The 26129-nt window shown below is 42.5% G+C and overlaps 1 long non-coding RNA gene across 1 annotated transcript; it reads left to right on the top strand.

The window, feature by feature from the left end:
• Window positions 1-88: 88 nt before the first annotated feature.
• On the top strand, window positions 89-20187 carry LOC116537095. The gene is made up of 3 exons (XR_004262950.1): window positions 89-600; window positions 16443-16855; window positions 19060-20187. It is a non-coding gene; the product is annotated as an uncharacterized LOC116537095 (long non-coding RNA).
• Window positions 20188-26129: the final 5942 nt, after the last annotated feature.

The following is a 26129-nucleotide window of genomic DNA, read 5'->3' as shown; positions in this document are numbered from 1 at the left end:
ACAGACATCACGGAGGGTGCTGGGAGTTGTGGTCCGAATCCAAGCGCCAGCCTCTTTCGCTCTGGGTTTGCTATCGTGAGCGCAAGGAAGGCCGGGATTGTAGTTCTCTTTGCTTCTCCCGCATACCCTCCTGTCTCTGGCTTCGCGCGCCTCTCCTGGGCTGCCGTCTCCCAACCAATCGGCTGTGCTCTCTGCTACGTGTGGCGTCACACGTAGTGGCCAAGATGGCGCCGGCGGTTGGAGCGGTGGCTTTGCTGCGACCTTTAGCGAGGTTAGGGACCATGGGAGAGCAGCTTTGTTCCTGAAGTGCCGTCGAGGATTAGGATCGAGTCTCTTCGATCCCAAGGGCAATTATTAGCGGCGTCTAGCCCCCTAGACGGCATCTCGAGAGGGAATCCACCGTGCGAGAATTGATAAAGAGGTCATCGCAGGTGTCCGTAGCCGATTTGCGGGTTACGGAGTTGCAAGTAGAGAAGGGGAAATCCGAGCGTTCTCGACCTGGGTTTCCTCCACGTGTGAAGTGGGAATGGTAGTGATATTTTGTGCTATCTCTGTCAAGGGCAAGAAGGAGAAGGAATTTATTTGAGGCCCTACGACGTGGTAGGTTCACCCTCAGCCTTTGTTCTTATTTCATCTTATTTGTAGAGAAGGTCTTGTCGCCCCTGTTTTGCAGGTGAGAAAGGGGCCCAATATATAGTTATTCGCGGCCATAAAATCGAAGCCAGTTGCCTGGTATTGAAGATTCAGTGAAATCTTGTGATTGACTTCCCTCAAAAATTTAAAATTTTGTACTTTGGGTAACATCGGATCTGGTAGAAACGCTCGTCAGAAACAGTTCTTAATATGCATTCTACAATTTCCAAACATAGTTTCCTTCTTGAAAAATTGGGTTAATACTACCCTGTAGGGATCTTGTGATGCACCACATAAACGTTCTAAGTTGTGAACCACCATACTAGCATATGAGACTGTTCATGTTCTTGAATGGAACTGTGGGTTAGGAAGAGAAGGTAAATAACAGCATTTAAGTTTCCTACTACTGTTTGCCCATTCGCTAAAAATACTCTCCGAGGTCCAGGAAGATCACTGTTGTTGAAACCCAAGGCTACACCTTCAGAAAATCAGAAAGTGGAACATACTAATTACCAGGCCCTCCCTCTGTTGTCTTCCTGATCTTCCAATGCATCCAGTTGCCTAAGAACTCTTGAGAAGATAGTAATGAAATCTTCATGGAGCTTCCAAGGTGGCTCACTCACATCGGTTGGAACGTCAGCAAGGAAAGAAGCCTCAGTTTCTCACTATGTAGACCTCCCTATAAGGCTGCTTGAGCATCTTTGGGACATAGTAGCTAGCTTGAACTAGAGCAAGTGATCCAAAAGAGTGTTACAGAAGTTATAATGTTGTAATATGTATACACAGAGAGAGAGATTTAGATATGAAATTGCTGGGTCCGTCCCACAAAGCCAGGCGGAGCAACGAGCAATGGATGGAAGGAGTACTCAGACATAGGTATGCAGCGTAAGAGCAGCTAGGGGGCTGCCGGCACTAATGGCTACATGTCATTGCACCTACTTCTCTGTAAGAGAACAGCTGCCTTCAGCTTATTCTCCCCCGAAGCTTTGCAAAACCTTCCAACCTTTGAAGAAGGTTTGTGTCCTTTGCCTGTAATTTCTCCCACTACTCTGACCGATCTCCTATATAAAATCAGATTTTATATATGTTTGTATAAATGTATATAAAACACACTCTGAAGGTGAATTTGTACAAAAGAGTAAAGCTAGAACAACTGCTGGGAATAAGTTGAAGTAATACTAGGTAGCATTTATTGAAGACCCATTATGAAAAGAACACCTTGCTTATTTAAACCTTGCAAGGTTCCTATGACTTAGTAATTATTGTTCCATTTTACATTTGATGAAACCAAGCCCTGGAGAAAAATAATTTGTCCAAATTCAAATATCCTGCTCATAGAAGTTCAGGAGTCCAAAGACCTGTCTTTTTTTTTTTTTTCTTTTAATGATCTGTTCCTTTTAATCTAAAGTTATAGTGTTTCCATTAATATCATTTTCTTTTGTGTAGGTTTTTAATAAATCTTATTGGGGTTTATGTACTCCATTAGACAAAAGCCTCACCAACAAACTTTGTCAAGGTCAGTCTTTATCTATCTTGGTCTCCCTGTGAGGCTGCTGTGGAGCAATAAGCTTAATATTCATAGAAATTTTATTCTTTTTCAATAAACATCTTCAAGGCATATTCTAAGATCTTTAGAAGGACTTTTGTCTGTTTGAAGCACCACCATAAATGTGAGGTCTTTATAGAGAGCTTTATAGTCAGTCATGCCCTTGTCTTCATCTTTAAACCACATTGTCCTGATAGCACCCTAAATTTAATCTCTGCCCAGAAGATATTTCTTACTTTTAACATCAATTGGCATCTGGAAAAGGTGGGAATGAGAAATACTTATATTGAAAATTGGTGAGTCCTGGCTTGTTTATCCTTAATAGTTTGCTCTTTACCCTATCTCCTCTGTCATTTTATAATAGACAGTTAGAAAAAGCCAGGTGGTACTTTTAACCCTCTGCCTGGGAATCTCTTTAATAAGAACATCTAGTTCATTAGATACCTTTTCTGCTTCCATGTTATCGTTAAGTGACAATGTTGCTGAAATTTCGTCCACTACGTAATAAATATCTGCATTCCTCTATCTTCAAATAAGATTTTCCTGACTTATCTTAAAATGTTCACATACAGCCTCCTCAAGGGATATCAGGCTTCAGCTGATAAGTCTCTTTGAAGCCCTTTAGGTTTTCACTAACACTGTCTTCAAGGTTCACCCAGTCCCAAAATTACACTCTTAGGTTTTGTTATAGCATCCCACTCCTGGTACCAGAATTAGATCTGCTTATCAGTGGCTGTGTAACAAATCACTATAAAACTTTCTGGCTAAAAATAGCAGGATTTATTTTTGCTCATAAACCTGCAGTTTGAGCAGGGCTTGGCAGAGACACTGGCCATTTAGGAGAATGCATATTTCAACAGAGTCAAACAAAAATTTAAATGTGACTCCAAAGCACATGCTTTTCCCACTGTAACAGAGTTTTGTTTTGTTTTGAGACAGGGTCTTGCTCTGTCACCCAGTGTGGAGTGCAGTGGCACAATTTTGGCTCACTGCAACCTCTGTCTCCCAGGTTCAAGCAATTCTCCTGCCCTAGCCTCCCACAGAGCTGGGATTACAGGCATGTGCCACCACAGCCAGCTGATAAGTTTTGTATTTTTAGTAGAGACAGCGTTTCACCACATTGGCCAGGCTGGTCTTGAACACCTGACCTCAGGTGATCCTCCAACCTCAGCCTCCCACAGTGCTGGGATTACAGGCGTGAGCCACCACACCTGGCCGTGTCATGATATCTTTTTCTTTTTTTTTTTTGGGACAGAGTCTCCCCCTGTTGCCCAGGCTGGAATGCAGTGGTGCGATCTCAGCTCACTGCAACCCCTGTCTCTGGGTTCAAGGGATTCCCCTGCTTCGGCCTCCCAATTAGCTAGGATTACAGGTGTGCGCCACCACACCTAGCTAACTTTTTGTATCTTTAGAAGACACAGGGTTTCACCATGTTAGTCAGGCTGGTCTGGAACTCCTAACCTCATGATATGCCCACCTTGGCCTCCCAAAGTGCTGGGATTACAGGGGTGAGCCACTGCGCTTGGCCCAGGATATCTTTTTTAGATGGATGACTATTAAATTTATTTATTTATTTATTTACTTTTTTTTTTTTTTTTTTTTTTGAGACGAAGTCTTGCTCTTGTTTCCTAGGCTGGAGTGCAATGGCACGATCTCGGCTCACCACAACCTCCTCCTCCCGGGTTCTAGCCATTCTCCTGCCTCAGCCTCCTGAGTAGCTGGGATTACAGGCATGCACCACCACACCCAGCTAATTTTTTTGTATTTTTAGTAGAGGCGGGGTTTCTGCATGTTGGTCAGGCTGGTCTCAGACTCCGGACCTCAGGTGATCCACCCACCTCGGCTTCCCAAAATGCTGGGATTACAGGCGTGAGCCACCATGCCTGGCCTTATTAATTTATTTTTTGAGATGGAGTCTTGCTCTTGTCGCCCAGGCTGGAGTGCAATTGAATGATCTCTGCTCACTGCAACCTCCATCTCCTGGGTTCAAGTGATTCTCCTGCCTCAGCCTCCTGAGTAGCTGGGATTACAGACATGCACCACCACACCTGGCTAATTTTTATACTTTCAGTGAGATAGGGTTTCACCACATTGGCCAGGCTGGTCTCGAACACCTGACCTCAGGTGATCCTCCCGCCTGGGCCTCCCAAAGTACTGGGATTACAGGCATAAGCCACCATGCCCAGCCATGTTATGATATCTTTTTAAAAATAGATGAATATTAAATTTATTTATTTATTTGTTGAGATGGAGTCTTGCTCTTGTTGCCCAGACTGGACTGCAATGGAATAGTCTTGGCTCACTGCAACCTCCACCTCTCAGGTTCAATCAATTATCCTGCCTGAGCCTTCCAAGTAGCTGGGATTACAGGCACATGCCCCCACACCTGGCTAATTTTTGTCTTTTTGCTACAGATGGGGTTTCACCATTTTGGCCAGGCTTGTCTTGAACTCCTGACCTCAAATGATCCACCTGCCTCGGCCTCCCAAAGTCCTGGAATTACAGGCGTGAGTCACTGTGCCCGGCTGTGTCATGATATCTTTTTTAGATGGATGAATATTAAATTAAAAAAACAAAATGATCCATGTGCAAAAAGGAATTAAAGGGGGAAAAATCAATCCGAAAACAAACTATATAGAACAGCATACCCGCTTCATACTAACATGGTAAAAGCAGGGGCTTTGGGTAACTATGGTAAAAAATAAAAAAGTATGTTGTTTAATTAAGCATGCGAATAATTCTAAAGGCTAACCATATCTTTTCTTCTAAAAAATGACTTCAGTTGAAGAACTTACGTAAAAAGTTCATCATGATTGAGTACCCGCTGTGGGTGAAGCTCTGCAAGGCTCTGGAGAAACAAATGACTAAACATGATCAACTGCCCTTCACATACTCATAATCTAGTGAGGGAGACAGACAGATAAACATATTACTGCCATACAATATGGTGGTCATGGTATTAGCAAGTTGTTTTTATTTATTATTATTATTATTTTGAGTTTTGCACTTGTCACCCAGGTTGGAGTGCAATGGTGCAGTCTTGGCTCACTGCAACCTCCGCCTCATGGGTTCAAGCGATTCTCCTTCGTCAGCCTCCTAAGTAGCTGGGATTATAGGCACATGCTACCACACCCAGCAAATTTTTGTGTTTTTAGTAGAGATGGGATTTCACTATATTGGCCAGGCTGGTCTTGAACTGCTGACCTCAGGTGATCCATTGGCCTCAGCCTCCCAAAGTGCTGGGATTACAGTCATGAGCCACTGTGCTCAGCCCGTATTAGCAAGTTGTAAGAAAAGCGTTAAGGAACCGTTAATTATTCTTAGGACCTAGTAAGGAAAAGTCACCATGAAGACAACATTCTACTAGGACCTTGAAAGATAGATGTTCAGTAGACAAAGTAGGAAAGGCTATTCAAAGCAGAGAAAGAAATAGCAATGGCCAACTCACAGGCATAAACATAAGAGTTTTGGGAAATGCATGCATTTCAGTTTAGTTAGGTGGGGTTTGGGGTAGCCTCATTACCACTGGTTGGAGGTAAAAGTCCCAACTCTCCACTTGGCCTTGTCTGACATCATCCCACCTGAGAAGGGAAGAGCACCTCTTTGCCACCAGGTACAGGTGAAATTGTGTGTTTTACATGTGGTGGGCTGACAAAGATGAGGGGAAAGTATTAGGAGAGGGCCTTGTTACTGTTCATTGAGGGTGAAAGTCCAAGCTTCCCCCTCTGTCTTCTCTGACATGAACCCAGGAATGGAGAAAGGAAGTTGGCTGGTCTCATTAGAACCTGGCCTTTGTTGGTGGGGGTAGGGATTGGGTTGTAGTTTTTTTTCTGTGGTATTTATCTGGAGTAAAGATGTTACTATCTAAAAATGTTCTGTCTTGCAAAGCTGCTCCTTTCCCAGTCCTTTGACCAAACAGAGCAGGCTTTTCCTAGGACTTAAAAAAAAAAAAATCTGTGCCCATTGGCATTTCTGGGTTGCCAGCTTCTCCAATACCCAATCTGGGATATATAAAAGAAAATCCAGAGAACTCACCACCATGTATTCCTTGGGTCCCAGGTCCTTAGGTGGTCTGCCTTCTTGTCACCTTTCAGAGTCGTCTTATGTTTGTTTTATGTATGTTTTATATATAATGTTTTACATATAATGTCCAGGGTTCTTAGCTGTACCTAACAGAAGGAGTAGGGAAAAGTAAATATACTCTATCTTTCTATAAGTGGTAGTCTAAGGTCAATTGATTTGTTACAAAGCTGCCAAAGCAATGCTCTGTGAAAGACACCATTAAAAGAATGAAACAGTGGGCTACGGACTGAAAGAAAAATATTTGCAGAACACTTATCAGACATAAGACTTGTATCCAACTCAGAAAACAACCCAATTTAAAAATGGGCAAAAGACACTTCACCAAAGAGAATATACAGATGGCCAATAAGCACAAGAAAATATACTGAAGACGATTAGCCATTAGAAAAATGCAAAGTAAAATCATGATGTCAGAGCTGCGTGTAGAAGCAGTCTCCAGATTCTGAGACAGGAGAATCACTTGAGCCCAGGATTTCAAGGCTGTAGTGTGTCATGCATGTGCCTGTGAATAGTCACTGCACTCCAGCCTGGGCAATATGGTGAGATCCTGTCTCTTAAATCAAATGAAATCATACAATACTACTACACACCTAATAGGATGGCTGAAATAAAATACACTGACAACACCAATTCCTGGTGAGGATGCAGAGCAACTGGAACTCTGATACATGACTGATAGGAATGCAAAATAGTATGGCCACTCTAGAAAACAGTTTGGCATTTTCTTATAAACTTACAGTTACTGTATGACTCAGCAATAACATTCATACACATTTTGCCTAGAGAAATGAAAAAGTTCACATAAAAACATACATGCGTGTTTAGAACAGCTCTGTTCATATTCAGCAAAAACTGGAAATAACCAGATGTCTTTCAGTGGGTGAATAAGCAAACTGTGGTACATTTATACAGTGGAATACTACTGAGCAATTTAAAAAAGTGCCAAGATACACACAAGAAGTTGGGTGAATCTCAAAGGCATTATTCTGAATTTAAAAAGCCAATATCCAAAGGTTACATACTATATGATTCCATTTACATGACATTCTCCAAAAGGTACAACTATCACAACAGCATACAGATCAATGGCTGCCAAGGGTTTGGAGTTGGGGGAGGGTGATGGAACTGTTCTGTATTTTTATTGTAATGGTAGTTACAAAAACTTGGTGTTAAAATTTATAGAACTGTGTTCCCCCCAAAACAGTGTTTTCCTTACTGCATTTTAATTAAATTCTAACATATTAATTTAAAAATTCTATACCATAAAAAGAAGCATGTGATGCTATATGTAATATTTCAGAATGTATTTACTGTTTTCATTTATATTGCCAAGAGTCATCCATATTGTTGCATGTTGCTGTGGTTCATTTATTTTAAGTGTTGTTTTTTCATTGTATGAATTTATCCATTTTTTCACCCATTCTCCCATTGATGAACATTTTGTTGTTTTTGTTCATGTGAACAGTTTGTTTGCTCTGAATAATCTTGTTCAAGCCTCCTATTGAAGTTGTGAATTTCTCTAAGTCATATGAACCCAAGAGTGAAATTTTTGGGTCAACTTTTCTCCTAAAGTTAAATATTCATGTGTTCAACTTTAGGAGAAAATGCCAGGCCATTTTCACATGTTAGGCATAGTGTTTGACAATGTGAAAATGAGAATATGAGTGTTGAGTGGAAGCATGGAGACCAATCTTTGGGATGCTCTTACTGCACTCTGCCCTTTAGCCAAGAGACTCTGCCCAAATTTCCCTCTTTTTTGGAAGCCTTCCCTCCTCCCACACTAGCCACAGTCAGTTTTCCTCCTGTAGGTTCCCAAGGCACCTGTTTCATGCCACACTTTAGGTGACTATCTGACTGTATTGAGATAATCATTCCTTCTACCAGGTAGTGAGGTTCTAGAAAGCAGAGGCCAAGAGTCTTTGTATTCTCCATGCCTAGGACCTAGATGGACATAATAAATATTTCAGTAAACAAATGTTCTTCCTCAGATCTGTGCCCCCACTTTCCCAGTATCAGATAATGAACAAAATTTATTGTGTCTTTAATAATATAAAATATCTTTGCTGTTTCCATGGTAGTTGCCAATGTCAAAGCTCCTTGAAGGAAGGAACTACACCCCCTTTTTATTATCTCCAGCCTTTAATATAGTGCTTGGCAAATTGTAGATGCTTGAAAAGTGTATTGAATATGTATAATAAATTGAACCTTGCAGCATTTTAAGAGCATTTATTCACAGCCCACGGCCTGGGCGCATAGTGAGACTCCATCTCTACAAAAAATGTTTTTTAAAATGAGCTGGGTATGGTGTCATGCACCCATAGTCCCAGCTACTGGGGACTGAGGTAGGAGGATTGCTTGAGCCCAGGCATTTGAGGTTATATTGAGCCATGATCATGCCACTGCACACCAGCCTTGGCAACAAAGTCAGATCCTGTCTCAAAAACAAAAAAAAAGTGTTTATTCTGAATGTCAGTTACCATGGTCCAATCCTGGAGATACAATGTAAAAGATTTAGCTACCCTAATGACTGTAGAACATATTCATGCATATGGCTTAAAAAACAAAAATAAAACAATACTTGCATATCAAAGGGTGAGATTTTATTTATATTATATAAAATTCAAAAGCAGTTGAAAATAATCTATAGTGATAGGGGTCTGAATAGTAAATACCTTTGGGGAGTGACTGCTAGAGCATATGGGAGCCTACTAGGATGCTATAAATGTTCTGTGTTTTGACTTGGGAAGGGGTTATATGTATAGATATGCTGCATATGTAAAAGTTTATCAAGCTGTACATAAAAGATTTATGTGCTTTATATAGATTATACCTCAATAAAAGTAAAAAGCGCTATAATGGTGGATTCATGGCATTATACATTTATCATAACCCATAGAATGGACAATACCAAGAGTGAACCCTAATGTAGGTGATGGACTTTCAGTGACTGATGATATGTCAATAAACTTTTATTGATTGTAGCAAACATACCACTTTGGTGCAGGATATTGATAGAGAGGTTGTGCATATATGGGGATGGAATATACATGACCTCAATTTTGCTGTGAGCTTAAAATTTCTCTAAAATACAAGGTTGATTAATTTTTTTAAAAGTAAAAATTATAACAAGTGAGGCATGGTGGCTCATGCCTGTAATCCCAGCACTTTGGGAGGCTGAGGCAATAGGATCACCTGAGCCCAGGAATTAGAGACCAGCCTGGGCAACATGACAAAGCCCTGTCTCTACCAAAAAAAAAATAGTAATCTTAAAAATTACCCAGGTTTGGTGGCATACACCCATGGTCCCAGCTACTTAGGAAGCTGAGACAGAAGGATCACTTGAGCCCAGGAGGTGGAGGCTAAAATGAGACATCCGTCGTGGTTGTGCCACTGCACTCCAGCCTCAAAAAAAAAAAAAAAAAAAAAAAAAAAAAAAAAAACCCCCCCAAACCAATTAGGCTTTGCTTTTCTTTACGTAACAGATGTTGAATGAATGAATGAAATGGCTTAAGAAACAATGGATTAGCTGGACCTGGTGATACGTGCCTCTACTTCTAGCTACTCAGGAGGCTACAGCATAAGGATCGCCTGAGCCCAGGAGTTTGAGCTTACAGTGAGCTGCATTGTGTTTGGATGACAGAGTGAGACCCTGTCTCTTAAAAAAAAGAAAAGGAAAATATTGATTTGTTCTTCACTTTACTGAAAAGTTCTGAGGTAGTTTTGTCTTCAGGCATTACTGAATCTAGGGATTCAAACAGAGCCAGTCTTATTATCTCCTCATCTCTGAGCCCTGTCTTCTGTGTTTTGCTTCATACTTGGGTCCCGTCTATTGGCTTCCAGCAGCCCCAGGTTTACATCATTCACCCTGCTGACAGCCTCAGCAGAAAAGAGCACCTGCAGCACCTGCCATCTCATGAACAGTCTTACCAAAATCTCCTTTCTCTGTTGTTATGGGCCCTATCTGGGTCGTGTGCCCATCCCTGAACTGTAGACAGGGACCTGTAATGCCCTGATTTGCCAGGTCTGAACCACATATTACTTTGGGGAGAGGGGAAGTGATGTGGGTAAAGTCAGTTATTCCCAAAAGACATGGAGTATATGTGAAGGTGGGCTTGGTTTCCCTTAGGAAAATTAGGGTACTGCTGTCAGAGGAAGGTGAAAGAATGCTGCAGAGCAAAATCACAGTCGCTTACTGAAATACACCATGGCAATGTGTAATAAGAGTCACTCAAATGTTCATACCCTTCTATGGGGCTCAGAACACACTACCCCAAAATATGGCGTCTTGGCATATTGAATATTTAAGCTGAAGGAATTTGAGAAAATGACTGATGTAGGAAGATCTCTCTGACCTTCTCCCACCTTTTCCCCTGAAGCAGGTCCTAAGACCATCTTAGCATTTGTGAGAGGTGCTATCCCTAACATCCTTTTCTCCAAGATGGAGGGACACCAAGAAGAATCTGAACAAACAGGCCTTGCTAAGTTTCCCCCAGTTTAATACCCTTAGCTTGTGTCCCATTCGTCCTATGATATTTTTCCACGACTTTCCACTCTTCATCAAACCTAGCATGAAAATCCTTAGGTTTAACAATTTATTTGGGTCTTTATTCCTTATGATGGTTCCTATATCATGTAAAGCTTACTTTAGATAGATTTGGATACTTTTATTTTGTTAATCTGTCTTTTGTTACCAGGACTTTAGAACTGAGAAGGGTATAAGGAAAAGATATTTTTCCTCCGCCGTACCGTTGTTATAGGTATTCCTGTTTATGGGAACAATCCCAAAGATGGAAAGAGTTATATTTACAGGTATTTTAATTTCAGTGCTATCAAAAACTTGAAGACAACCTAATTACCTTGCAATAGAAGAGTGTTTACCTATATCAAGCATCTACTCAGTATGTAGTCATTTTAAATGAACATTACAAATAATTGACATAAGGAAAATGCTTATGATAAGTGGAAAAGCATATGAATGTGAATATAAACAAAATGGAAAAAAAACAGGTCCAAACAAGAACATATTTCGGTGGTGGAGCTATGGATTTTTTTCTTTTTTTCTATTTCCAAGTTTCCTTTTAGGTGTTTATATTGTCGTTATAATGCCATAATGTATTTTGTAAAACTATTTTATTAAGAATATTTAATTCTCTTAAATATGGAGTAGAGCCAAACTAAAGAAACTGTGATACTGGCTAAGGTTATAGAACCTCAGAGCTAGAAGAAACCTCAGAGATACTCCACTTTAATGGCCTCATCTTACATAAGAGACATCTGAGACCTAGAAAGGTGAAGTAATTTGTTCAAAGTCATACAGGAACCAGGAAGCAGGTCTCCTGATTTTCAGGCTAATATTTCTTCCACTGATTGAGCCAGTCAATTAAGACTTGGAATCTTGTGAGATTGCTTTCAGTCTTCCTTTTTTTTTTTTTTTTTTTTTTTTTGAGACAGAGTCTCACTCTGTCACCAGGCTGGAGTGCAGTGATTCGATCTCAGCTAACTGTAACCTCCAACTCCCGGGTTCAGTGATTCTCCTAAGTAGCTGGGACTACAGGCATGAGCCACCACGCCCAGCTAATTTTTGTATTTTTAGTTGTGATGGGTTTTCACCATGTTGGCCAGGATGGTCTTGATCTCTTGACCTTGTGATCTGCCTGCCTCAGCCTCCCAAAGTGCTGGGATTAGGTGTGAGCCATCATGACTAGCTGATATCCATTCCATCATTACTAATTCAGATTAAACCAGCTATTATTGCTTTTGTTGGGAAAGTGATGTTTTAGAAATAATATTTAAAACTAATAGCATGGCTTTTTAGGTCCTTCTTCTTAGCATGCTTATACATCTTTCTTTATAAGCAATTTACTGAATAAATGCAGAGAAAGCCTACGTCTGACTAAATTAAGTGGATGTAAAGTCTCTTCACTTTTTGGGGTGTCAGCTTCCTCATTTATTCAAAGAATGAGCACCAGGCCCCATCCCATGCCAGGCCCTGGAGATATGAAGATGAGTAAGGAACAACCTTTAGGCCAGGCATGGTGGTTCACACCTATAATCCCAACACTTTGGCTGGCTGAGACAGGAGGATTGCTTGAGCTCAGAAGTTCCAAGACCAGCCTGGGCAATATAGTAAGACCCTGTCTCTACAAAAAAATCAAAAATCGAGGCCAGGCACGGTGGCTCATGCTTGTAATCCCAGCACTTTGGGAGGCCGAGGCGGGTGGATCACCTGAGGGCAGAAGTTCGAGACCAGCCTGGCCAACATGGTGAAACCCCATCTCTATTAATTAAAAAAAAAAAAAAAACTAGCCAGGAATAGGGGTACATGCCTGTACTCCCAGCTACTCGGGAGGATGAGGCAAGAGAGTCTCTGGAACTTGGGAGACAGAGGTTGCAGTGAGCCAAGATGGCACCACTGTACTCCAGCCTGGGCAACAAAGTGAGTGTCTAAAAAATTAAAAAATAAAAAATTATCTGGGCATGGTGGCACACACCTGCATTCCTAGCTACCCAGGAGGCTGAGGCAGGAGGATCACTTGAGTCTGGAAGATCAAGGCTGCAGTGAGTTGTGATTGTACCACCGCATTCCAGCCTGGGTGCCAGAGCAAGATCCTGTCACTAAAAAAAGACTAAAAAGTTACAACCTTTATCCTCTTGGAGCTCATGGTTGAGTGAGAAAGATGGGATGGAAAGATAGACATGCAGATAGCTGTGTATATTACAGAAGAAGGTAATAACAGAATGAAGATAGACATGCAGATAGCTGTATACATTACAGAAGAAGGTAATAACAGAGGATGTTCATAAAGATGCTGTGCTATGAGAGTAGGGAAAAAAGGATTCCTTCCATCGCAGAAGGCTTCATGGAAGAGGTGGCCTTTGGGCTAGACCTCATAAAGTACATAGCATTTTACCAGGCGGAGTAGTGAGGAGAGAGTATCAAAGATAGCAAGGCAGAGGAAATAGGAAAAGCAAAGACGTGAAGACATAAAACATGTACACATAGAATGGCAACCTTGAAAAACAAGATGAGGGACGTTAGACTCTTAGTGGTCCTCAGCTGGGAGTACTTGTCAGAATAACTTGCAGAGCTCTATCAAATTATAGAAGATTGTGATGTATATCCTTGAATAAAAACCTTAGATGGCCACTGAGATCTTGTCTATGCCCTAAAAGTTTCTGGATCTATGTTTACCATAGTACCACCAGACTTAGTAACACAAGTTATTACCATTTAATCCGTGTTGGAACCCAACTGGCAAAAACACTGCCTGTTGACACTGACGAATGGCTTGATCATTAGAAAACCAAAGGGGATTGCAAATGAAAATAGAAATAAAGACATAGTCTCACACACTGAGTTTTCCCCAGTTCATTTTTGGGGGAGTTGGGGAAAGCCCTTTTTTTAAAGGTTCACTCAAGTGCTAAGATGCCTCAGGTGAGGAGCTGATGATAATTAGTAATTATCCAAGGTGAAATCTGAGATGTTTTATAAAGATGGAAATAATAACCCTGTCAGAAATGGAAATCAGCTATCATGGGGTAGGGGGCTATAAATCCAAACATATCCAACTTGTCTTCACCTCAGAGAGTTTCCAGCTGTTGATGACGTTCTGCTGTGATTTGCCAGAGATGAAGTGCATTTTTAAAACTCTGCTCCAGCCAGCTAAATGAGAGGCTTGGAGGCATACTCTCTTTCAAGAAGTGTTGAACACTTGTGAAGTCTGCAGAGAAGTGGTAGAAGGTGTCCACCCTCTTGTCAGTTCCAATTAAGAGCTTTTCTTTGCAACCCCAGAGTTGATCATTATTTTCTAAGTGAGCTAATGGAAGATCAAGTCAGGTCTTTCTCGGGTTGAAAGGGCACTTGTTGAGATGCTATGGGCTTTAAACTTACCACTGTAAGGCCAGTAGTTCAAATTCAAGCCCTGCTAAAGGCAGAGGTAATAAAGGAACACATGCTTATAGAGAGCCCAGGGAGTACATGTGTCAAGAAATAATTATGGAAAGGAAATGGTCCAAATAATGCTTGTATGAGTATGTGCATACACACACAAACACACATGCTCACACATATCCTGTGCTGAAACATACAAGCCAATCATTGATAATGGCAGTTATCTCATCGATCATTAATTGATTGGAGACTCTTTGGAAGCAAGGACTGAGGCTTTTGAGCTCTGAATCCCCAGCAGTGTTGAATTGACTGGCCTGTTGAATTTGAGAAGACAGTAGTATGGGCATGTGGCAGTGTCTTCCTGCAGTCACACTAGACTGCCTACAGTGCCTCAAACAGGCCTTGCACTTTCACACCCTGCCCTGTGGCTCTACCCCTCTGATTATTCCTTTGCCTAGAACTCTGTTACCTCATCCCTTGCACCTTCTAGCATTTCAAAGTCTGTCAAAATCCTTCTTGTTCTTCATAATCTATCTCACTTTTTGTTCTTTTTTTTTTTTGAGACAGAGTTTTACTCTTGTTGTCCAGGATGGAGTGCAATGGCGCGATCTCAGCTCACCACAACCTCCACCTCCCAGGTTCAAATGATTCTCCTGCCTCAGCCTCCTGGGTAGCTGGAATTACAGTCATGTGCCACCATGTCTGGCTAATTTTGTATTTTTAGGAGAGACGGGGCTTCTCCATGTTGGTCAGGATGGTTTTGAACTCCTGACCTCAGGTGTTCTGCCCACTTTGACCTTCCAAAGTGCTGGGACTACAGGCATGAGCCACCACACCCGGCCCTCACTGTCTTTTGAAAATAATTATCCAAGCACAAGGGGGAGCAGAGAATGTTCTTGGAAGTCAGGGAAATCTAGATTTGAATCCCAATTCTACCTCTTTCAAGTTCTTACACAAATTACAGTACCTCTTTGTGCCTCAGTTTCTTCCAGGTGGGTTATGGGGAAGATTTATTTATTTATTTAAGAGATGGGGTTTTGCTGTATTGCCCAGGCTGGTCTCAAACACTGAGCTCAAGCAATCTGCCCACCTTGGCCTCCCAAAGTGCTGGGATGACAAGTGTGAGTCACTGCACCCGGCCAGTTTTAGGGAAGATTTCATGTGATAAAATATGTAAACCACCTAGCTCAATGAATGGCACAGGATAGATTATCAATGTATGATTGTTAGTCTTGTTCACCTTCCTCTGTAAAACCTCAGTGCTTAATAACTGTTAGTTTCCTCTGCCTATACATTCTTTAACATCCCTCTTAGGTTTCTTCCCCCTACTCCACCACCCCTTTATCAGCTATTGCCCCATTCTCTGTTCCATAATGCCTTGTTTGCGCCTCTTTTCTAGCACTTATATGCTGACTTGTGCTATAACTCATTGTGTTACCCTCCCCCATAAGCTGAAAACCCCTCAAGGCACTATCTCCAGCAACTAGCAGAGGAAGTGGTTTAGGACAGACATTCCGTAAATGGCTTTCTAATTGAAATATAACATTTAATCCAGCTTTCCAGAAGATAAGTGAGCATGTACCATGTCTTCTCCCAATAAAAGCTGAATGGTCTAAGCAGCAAAGAGGAAATTTCCATGCAATTAAGTGTTTCAGAGTTGATTGCTGTCCATCCAACCTGAGTAAGCAGAGCCTCAATTTCCAGATGTTTTTGTTTCTCCCACTTCAGCCTAGCCAAGCCAGAGGAGCATTCCCATAAGGGTTACCCAATATGTCTTTTTTGATTATCTGATTAGAGTGTGAAATACTTTGTTTGGAGTAAATGCACAAGAGTGAGGTTTTTCTCGGTTTTTGCAAGGGACAGAAGGTGAGGGAGTGAGAGAAAAATCGAAGCCAGAGGAAGATCTGTCATACCCCAGGAGATGAAAAGCACATAAAGCCAACACAACAGAAACTGTCCTGGGTCAAAACTTCAAAATGTGAGCCATAAATGACTCTACATTCTTGAACTGACCATAGGAGAAAAAAAAAAAAAAACAGAAGCAAAAACAAAAGTTTCCTAGAAGCTGTTGTTTGCAGTGATACTTGTACCGGTAAAGAACCTAAAGCAAGCTAAACATTCAATCCAACTGAACAAATATTTTCTGAACTAGTAAATGCAGGGTACTGGAGTTATGGATATGTTGGTGAAGCTAAACTTCTAACCTTAGTCCATTGTTCTGTCTATTCCATTACTTTTCTTTTGATTTTCTTTCTTTTTCTGTCTTCCTTTTCTTTCTTTCCACTGAAGAAGCCAATCCTAGCAGCCAAGCACACTCAGAGGCTGTAAAGGGGCTACAGAGGAGGAGCTGATGGAGACGTCTACAGAAGGCTGTGGATCCACTGCACATGTCTGGTGCTGGTTTGGACTACTATTGGTCAGCAGGGTCAGCAGTCAGGAAGAGCTGGATATGGAGTGGAGGAGAGTGAACCTGCTGGTGCCTTCTCAATTGTTGCTGTAAGGAACACCCATGACCTTCGGAGAGCAATGGCTGCCGATTCACTTCTGCCTCCCAGATCTCAAGCAACTGTCACGCTTAACTGACTTTAACCTAGAACCATACAGTTGCAGCTTAACCAAGCTGACACACATACATTTCCTCCATAACCATAAAGTGATTTCTGTCTTCTCTCAGTTTCCTACAGTGGAAAAAAATTGGACTTGTAAGTCTAACGGTACTGGGCTCTAATTCTGAGTGTGTACCTCTGTAGCTGTCTGATCTCAGGGAAATTACCATTTCTGTGCCTTAGTGAATCTGGAGCCCTTCCTCTGTGCTATCACAGTCCCCGTGTGCTTCTTTCTGTTGTGTATAGATTGCATTTTATTCTCATTATCTATTTATATGTCCATTTCCTCCATTAGACCTTCAGCTCCAGGACAGGGGTCATATCTGATTCCTCTCTATATTTATGATGCCTAACAATGCCTGGCACAGAGTAGATACCCAGTAGATGTTTGCTGAGAAAATGAGTCCTTGAAACAGAGAAACTCATCAGACTATCAAGCTGGTAGTAGAACCCAGTAATAACATAGTAAGGCAGTGAGACCCATCTTTTTGCCTGTCACACTCTCAGCACCCTGTAAAATCAGGCCCCAGACACCCTCACCTCATCCACAGCTTATATCTTAAACCATTCACTGCATTTCACTTTTAAACCTGTTTTAATTATCCTGATTATTGACTCCTGGCCTTGACCTCTGCTTATGACCTGCTATCACCTCTTAGACCTTCAAATGTTCAGGCTTCCGGCTATCTTACTTGAATTTTCATTTTACCTTCTGATTAAACTACTTTCACTTTCTTGGCATGTTTCTCACTCCATACCTAGATTCTCAGGTCAGAGACTATGAAAGTCCCTCCCCTCAGGGTGTTCTTAAGCTGGTGAACAACAGACAAGGCACCCAGCAATTCCAGGATGGTGTAATGAGAGATCTGGTTGAAATAAGTTTAGGGTACCATGGAAGCATAGAAAGAATGAAGAGTGGGCCAGGCACAGTGGCTCACACCTGTAATCCCAGAACTTTGGGAGGTCGAGGGGACAGATCACAAGGTCAGGAGATCGAGACTATCCTGGCCAGCATGGTGAAACCCCGTCTCTACTGAAATACAAAAAACTAGGTGGGCATGGTGGCGCATGCTTGTAGTCCCGGCTACTCAGGAGGCTGAGGCAGGAGAATAGCTTGAACCCAGGAGGCAGAGGTTGCAGTGAGCTGAGATCATGCCATTGCCCTCCAGCCTGGTGACAGAGTGAAACTCTGTCAAAGAAAAAAAAAAAAAGGAACGAAGATCACCTAAATTTAGAAAGAGAAGGATAGTTTTCAAAAGAAGTGTGCGTTGATCTGAGTAATGAGAAATTGCATAGGAAAGTCCCAGGCAGAGAAAGGGAGAATGTGCATTGTAGACAGAGACCAGCAATGCAGAGCAATGAAGACAGGAGAGACCGGGGTATGGGCACCACAGGTGGGCTGGTGTGGTGAGAAGAGGATAAAAGTGCAGTTGAGAAGTGGAGGGAAATGAACAAATATCAGGGGATGGACAGGTTGAGTTCCAAGGTAAGGAGCTTAGACCTGACCCTGTAGGATAGAGGTTGTAAATTACCAGGATTTGGCCCACAGATGTGCTTTGTTCATCCCACATAATTCTTTTACGTTTGCTTTGCCAGTGTTTTAAAACTGGGTGATTTCTTTTCTTTCTTTCCCTTTTTTTTTTTTTTTTTTGAGATGGAGTCTTACTCTGTCACCCAGGCTGAAGTGCAATGTGCGATCTCGGCTCACTGCAACCTCTGCTTCCTGGGTTCAAGCAATTCTCCTGTCCCAGCCTCCAAAGTAGCTGGGATTGCAGGCGCCCACCACCATGTCCAGCTAATTTTTTTTTTTTTTTAGTAGAGACGGGGTTTCATCATGTTGGCCAAGCTGGTCTTGAACTCCTGACCTCAGGTGATCCACCCACCTCGGCCTCCCAAAGTGTTGGGATTACAGGTGTGAGCCAATGCGCCCAGCCAGAACTGGGAGATTTCACATAAAATTCTGGGTTTCCAGCCTCTGTGGAAAAATCAGGTGATCTGGCCACATCAGGGTGTCATTTATTGTTTGTCCTTCTTAGGTGCCATATGTGTTTTGTAACTCACTAGTCTCCACCACACCTTTTTGTCCTCGTACTTGCACTCTTGACTTTCTTTAGGGGGAGAAATATTTCTTACTACCAGTATCTCTGTGAAAAGTAAGGAGATGAAGGTTAGAGCCAGGCATTTCAGAAAATGAGGAACAGCATGTTTCTTTGTGGAAATAAAGAAACAAAGTATATCCATTAAAACACTGCAACCTTCTCTCAAACCCAGTTCTCTTCACTTGTTTATGTTACCTGCAGGATTTGCTGTATAAAGAATGATGACTTCACTGGGCCACCTTACTTTTGTAAAACCTTGTAATGCTCACAGACCGTCAAGCAGGAATGTGCTGGGTGTGCTAGTCTTAAAGAAGGTGTAGGAGACATGCACGTGTCTGTCCAGAGATTGTCAAACTGAGGCCAACACTGACTCTCAGAGCCTCAAGTAAGTGATGAATCAAGTAGAAAGAAATTGGGAGGACACAAAAAAGAGCTTGTCAGGGGCCACAGGCAGTTAATGGTAGGAGTTCTCTGCAACCAGTGACAGCATAGAGGAAATGCAGCACAACTGCCAAGTCCAGGTTCTGGGGCCTAAAGACCAGAGCCACTCCCTGTACTCATGCAGAACAGTCCAGCTTCTCAGTAAGAGGGTTGCTGGGTCCTTCAGACTCGTTCCTGCTTCCCCCCACCCCACCCTCACATCCTGGGACTGCACTGCACTTCCACTAATCGGAACCCTCCTGGCCTCCCAGTGTCTTGAACTGCTGCTTCTGAGCTCCGTGTAGCTGGTGAAAGGAGGCTGCCTTGGCCTCCTTGGGGGCCTCCTGTCTTCAGTGATGATTCTCTGCAGCTTAGCTCTGGCAGTCTTACCTCCTCTCCCCATGTAATGGATCCCAGTCCTCTGGTTCTGTCAGCACCTCTGCTGTGTACACTATGACATGTGTGAGCTCCCAGCTGGGTGGGAACCCTAGGGAGGTGTGAGTTTCCTCCCAAGCCATTGAAGTTGCCTTTCTGCAGTAAGGTCTGCTGGTCTTAGAAAAAGTGCTTTCACTATATGGTCAGAGAGGAGGGATCCCCTAAGCCTTCATATTGATCTCTCTGCTCCTCCATCTTTTCCTACCTCAATTCTGCTTGTACCTGTGGAATAACTATATATTAAAACATAATGCTAAATATGTCATGTTTCTTATCAAAAGTCTTGAGCAGCTCCTCATTTCCTACCAAATTCAAACCAAATTATCTGCCCTGGCTGGTTGGACGTGTCCCAGGCTGACCCCAAAATGCTATTTTCTAGGCTTATCTCCCACTACAAATAACAAATGCTGCCAGGCACGGTAGCTCATGCCTGTAATCCCAATATTTTGTGAGGCCGAGATGGGTGGATCACCTGAGGTCAGGAGTTTGAGACCAGCCTGGGCAACATGGTGAAATCTGTCTCTAGTAAAAAAACAAAAATTAGCTAGGTGTGGTGGCTTGGGCCTGTAATCCCAGCTACTCGGGAGGCTGTGGCAGGAGAATCACCTGAACCTGGGAGGCAGAGGTTGCAGTGAGCCGAGATTATGCCACTGCACTCCAGCCTGGGTGACAGTTGAATTAACCAATCCTGAAACTTCCTTACTTCTAGACTTCCTGCTATATGAGATGATACATTTTCCTCATATCTTTTGCCGTGTTTCAGCCATTTCGAATTTTGGTTTGTTACTTGAAACTAAAGACATCCTAGCTGACACACATGGTTTTATTTCTTCCATCAAACTGTATTTGTACCCATTAATTAACCTCTCTTCATCTCCCTTTCCTCCTACTCTTCCTGTCCTCTAGTAACCACCAGTCTGCTCTCTATCTTTATGAGATCCAGTTTTTAAGCTCCCACATATGACATTTGTCTTTCTGTACTTGGCTTATTTCACTTAATCGCCTCCAGTTCCATCCATTTTGCTGCAAATGACAGGATTTGATTTTTTTTAATGGCTGAATAATATTCCATTGTGTATATGTACCACATATTCTTTATCCATTCATCTGCTGATGGGCACTTAAATTGATTCTGTGTTTTAACCACTGTGAATAGTGTTGCAATAAACATGGGAATGTAGGTATCTCTTTGATATATTGATTTCCTTTCTTTTGGGTAAACGCGTACTCCTGGAATTGCTGGATCATATGGCGGTTCAATATTTAGTTTTTTGAGAAACCTCCATAAAGTTTTTCCTAGTGGCTGTACTAATTTACATTTTCACCAATGGTGCATAAGGGTTCCCCTTTGTCCACATTATTTCCAGCATCCATTATTCCCTGTCTTTTTTATATAGGCCTTTTTTTGTTTGTTTGTTTAGGCAGAGTCTTACTCTGTCACCCATGCCGGAATGCAGTGGCACAATCATGGCTCACTGAAGTCTCAACTTTCCAGGCTCAAGCAATCCTCCTACCTCAGTGTATTAAGTAGCTGCGACTACAGGTATCTACCACTATGCCCAGCTAAGTTTTTGTGTGTATTTTGTAGAGATGGAGTTTCACCATGTTGCCCATGCTGGTCTCAAACTTCTGGGCTCAAGTGATCCACCTGCCTTGGCTTCCCAAAGCTCTGGGATTATAGGTGGGAGCCACCATCTCCAGCCTATAAAAGCCATTTAACTGGGATACCTTGCACATATTGCTATCATTGCATTGCTCTCCCAGGATGGGAACTTTTACTTGTCTTTCTTTACTACTAGGTTGTGAGACCACAAATTAAGAGGAAGGTCCCCAGACTTACTCATTGCTTTACCCTTAGAAAAGTAAAAAGTGTTAAGGAGTCATCACTGCACTGAAGCATTGTCAGGGAAGGGGAGCTCCACAGTTTCCAATGAAGTTCTATTGGTGTTGCCTGGAGTCCCAATAGCATCATGGAATCATTCACCCTCCTATCTTCTTACCCCTGGAATCCAAGCTACAACAAATAGCAAGATGGTTTCCTTTCTTGGGAGCCTATCCCAGCAAGTGGAGCATTTCAATAAACAAATAATAAGTGTGGAACAAATGGAAAAGGGAAATGTGGGACCCCAAGAGGAGGATTGGAATGAGACTTGGCAAGAGGCTGTGAATACATCCAAAGCGGACAGATTTATGATTGAGAAGTTTGTTTTTCCTCATGGACCTTGCCTGCCTCCAGTATAATAGCACACAGAGTGGGACATAAAGCCAAAGTGATTTGGAGGAAGTAGGACACCTAAATTCATTTGACTTGGAAAGAGCTTTGAAATTTTACATTCTGTCTTCAAACACAGAGTTTTCCAATGGTCTTAGGGGGATGTGTGTGCACTTATGCACATGTGTACCCTAGATTTTTGTTTCTGTCTCACAACATACACATACATGCACACACAATTTGATATCAGAGATTGATTTTTTTTAAAAAAGATCACAATCTCATGCTTCTCCAAGAAATTAGATAAAAAAGACACCCTTAAGCTTCTTTTTAAAAATTTTTTCTGGAGCTCAGGAGGATTTAGGCATTCCAGATTCTTATATTTCACTGAAGTGAACCAAATGTTTCCATTTCATATTTCAGCATCCCATTTCTTCCCATTTAATGCTCTAACTTTCCTGTAAGAAACGTGGGGCACCTGTGATTTCTATGAACACTGTAATTCTGCACCCACAGGATTAAAATTTGGGTCTGACTTTCAATTATCTTAGTCCTGTAGCTATAACCGGTTATACATAAGTACAATTAATGTTAATATTAATAACATATTATATATTCATATAATTATATGTGTTAATTATAAATACATACATATTTTAAAGCTATAATAGAAGCTTTCTGATTCTCTGAACATGCCTAGAACTGAGAGTTTAGAATCCTGAGCTTGAATTTTTTTTCTCTTTTTTTGCCATCAGAAAGCAACTAATCTACCTTAAAATCATTGGTCACAATTCTCACCTTAGTAGTGCATTTCAGTGGCCATTTGGTCTTCCAAAGACTTGCCTTTGAACATATTTCATCCAGTTATTCACAAGGCGATAGTTTAAGTAACTTTTGCTATTGCATGCCATGGACTACCATGGACAGTTGTTGGGAGGTGCAATCCGCTGACCTCCATATGTCCTTGTATATTCTTGTTTGTGCCAAACTGCAAGGACTAACCATTTTCTGACCCTGGATCATTTATATAATTAGTCACAAAAGCAGTTAGGTAGGTAGGTCAAGGTGACCACAACATCCAGCAATTCACTCTCCAGGGGAAGGAGACTGGCTTGTTAACTGCTTGCTATAAAAGGTTCTGCCTTGCCGGGCGCGGTGGCTCAAGCCTGTAATCCCAGCACTTTGGGAGGCCGAGGCGGGTGGATCACAAGGTCAAGAGATCGAGACCATCCTGGTCAACATGGTGAAACCCCGTCTCTACTAAAACTACAAAAAATTAGCTTGGCATGGTGGCGCGTGCCTGTAATCCCAGCTACTCAGGAGGCTGAGGCAGGAGAATTGCCTGAACCCAGGAGGCGGAGGTTGCGGTGAGCCGAGATCGGGCCATTGCACTCCAGCCTGGGTAACAAGAGCGAAACTCCATCTCAAAAAAAAAAAAAAAAAAAAGGTTCTGCCTTTAGGTAAGGAGTCCTCAGTGACATCACAGCCCCAATGCATGCATAGCTGCCATCTGGGCCACTGTAGTGACCCGTAGGACTTGAGGGCAAGGAAACTCACTGTACCATACTCTTGGCCCTTTTGTTTGCTGTGCTATCTTTTTCTCATCCACTGGGTCTTGCCTACTTTCAGCACCTATAGAGTTGTGGCGAGCCAATTTGCAGTCCTGTTACTCCTTGCCATCTCCCATGAGGTTGGAGCTCTCCCCTGACACAGTATCCCATTTTCCACTGGCAATGAAGTCATCATTGAATTCAAGTCCACTAAGGTCATACTACAATCCCAGATTCCTATCATGGAGGGTCAGTTTCGCATGACTGCTTTCATATCAAGTATTGTATCAGCAGTGTCCTATCAGGAAAACACATCATTCTAGATCTGTGCTGTCCAACATGGTAGCCATTAATCACATGTAGCTGTTAACATTTAAGTATTAAAATTAAATGAAATTAAAAATTCAGTTCCTCAGTCACGCTAGCTGCACCTCAAGAGCTTAAGACCCACACAGGGCTAGGTGACACTATGTTGGTCAGCAGTTAGGACTTTTCTATCATCACAGAACATCTTATTAGACAGTGGTACACTAGATTATTTCAAGCAGGAAAACATTTAATGCAAGAAGTTATTTATAAAGATGTTGGGCAGATGGGAGTAGCCCAAGGAAGAAGGGGCTAAGAAAGGTTAGAAGAGAAAAAGGGAGACCAGGAAGGTGCTGCCCGCCTGGCTGATGCTGGCCCATGGTGGGGACTGGGCTCACAGAGGTGCCACTGCTGAGGAGAACCAAGGCTGAGAAGGAGCCCAGGAGCTGCACTTGCTGTTGCTGCTGCTGGAGGTGCCACCAAAAGGCAGGATAAGGGCTTTTTTCCTCCACACCTGTCAGTCTCCTGCCAACACCTTCCATGTGGCAAAGGAGTCTAAATAATGTAATTTGCAAGTTTCTATGCTTCCTGTAATACTGAGAAGGGCAAAGAAGGTAAAAATGTATCTTATAACAAATAGACAAATAACTGCAGAGTAAGTTTGTTTGTTTGTTTGAGATGGAGTTTTATTCTGTCGCCCAGGCTGGAGTGCAGTGATGTGATCTCCACCTCCCAGGCTCGAGCAATTCTCCTGCTTCAGCCTCCCAAATAGCTGGGATTATAGGCGCCTGCAACCACACCTGGCTGATTTTTGTGTTTTTAGTAGAGACAGGTTTCACCATGTTGACCAGGCTAGTCTCACTCTCCTGGCCTCAATTGATCCGCCTGCCTCAGCCTCCCAAAGTGCTGGCATTAAAGGCATGAGCCACCATGCCTGGCAGAGAATAAGGATTTTTATCAATAATAATATTATTGGCACTGCAGGTGCCAGGGCCTCCAACCTATAGCTTATAGCCATTCCCTCAACTCTAGCTGAGGGAACTCTAGCAACTGCCCCTGCCCTTCACGTTCTAGCCATGTTGACTTGCTTTCAATTCTTCTCTAGGATCTCATGACCTCACTCCTCCTCAGATCTTGCATAACCTGTTCCCTCTCTTCACATGGCTGACTATTCTCATCATTCAGGTAGGTAGCTGGTCAGATATTACCTCCTCAGAGACCTTCTGTGACTTGCCAACCTGCCTAAAATAGCCTCATCCCCCTGCTCCCGCTCTAGCCACTCCCCATCTTGCCATTGTGTTTATTTTATAGTCTTCCTTCCTTCCTTCCTTCCTTCCTTCCTTCCTTCCTTCCTTCCTTCCTTCCTTCCTTCCTTCCCTCATTCTCTCCCTCCCTCCCTCCCTCCCTCCCTTCCTTCCTTCCTTCCTTTCCTTCCTTCTTTTTTGGACAGAGTCTCACTCTGTCACCCAGGCTGGAGTGCAGTGGCATGGTTTCGGCTCACTGTAACCTCTGCCTCCCAGGTTCAAATGATTCTCCTGCCTCAGCCTCCCAAGTAGCTGGGATTACAGGCGTGTGCCACCATGCCCGGCTAATTTTTGTATTTTAGTAGAGACGGGGCTTCACTATGTTAGCCAAGCTGGTCTCAAACCCCTGAGCTCAGGTGATCTGCCTGCCTCGGCCTCCCAAAGTGCTGGGATTATAGGTGTGAGCCACCGTGCCCAGCTTGTAGTCCTTGTTTCTATTGAAAATTATCTTCTGCATTTATGTTCTATCTCCCTTCACTAGGGTATAAGCTCCAGGAAGGCAGGGCCCCTGCCTGTGTTGTTCAGTGCTGTGTTCTCAGCATTCAGAACTGTGCCTGACATGTAAGTAGCACACAGTAACTACATATTGTTTGAGTAGTTTCCATCCATTCTTCAGCTCTGAAATCTTTCCTGTCTCCCTAGCTGGGTGAGGGATTTCTGCTATGTGTTCCCAGAGACCCCACACTTCTCTCACTGTAACACTGAAAACAACTATAATTACTTATATCTGATCCCTTGCTAGACTATAAACTCAGTGGTGAAAACAGGGACCACATCTGTCTTTTCCCAGATGACTCCCCGGTGCCTATCACAGTGCCTAGGATATAGCGGGAAGTGGTAATTTACCTGACAGATTTGGTCCTCATACTGTTCCTTCAAAGAGTTTGAGAGAAGACTTAGTGATGGAGATACAGAAACTAAGCAAAAGGAAACAGCAAGGCAATTATTAGCAAAGGAGAAACTGAAATCTTAACAAGAATGGAAATATAATCACAGAGACCTACATGGCTTGACTATGAATAACATTGACATATTCATAACCAG

This window comes from Sapajus apella, unplaced genomic scaffold (assembly GCF_009761245.1).
Source record: "Sapajus apella isolate SASKATOON/1434 unplaced genomic scaffold, GSC_monkey_1.0 scaffold106, whole genome shotgun sequence".
In the NCBI taxonomy this organism is placed as follows: domain Eukaryota; kingdom Metazoa; phylum Chordata; class Mammalia; order Primates; family Cebidae; genus Sapajus; species Sapajus apella.
This window is presented reverse-complemented; position numbering and strand designations above follow the sequence as displayed.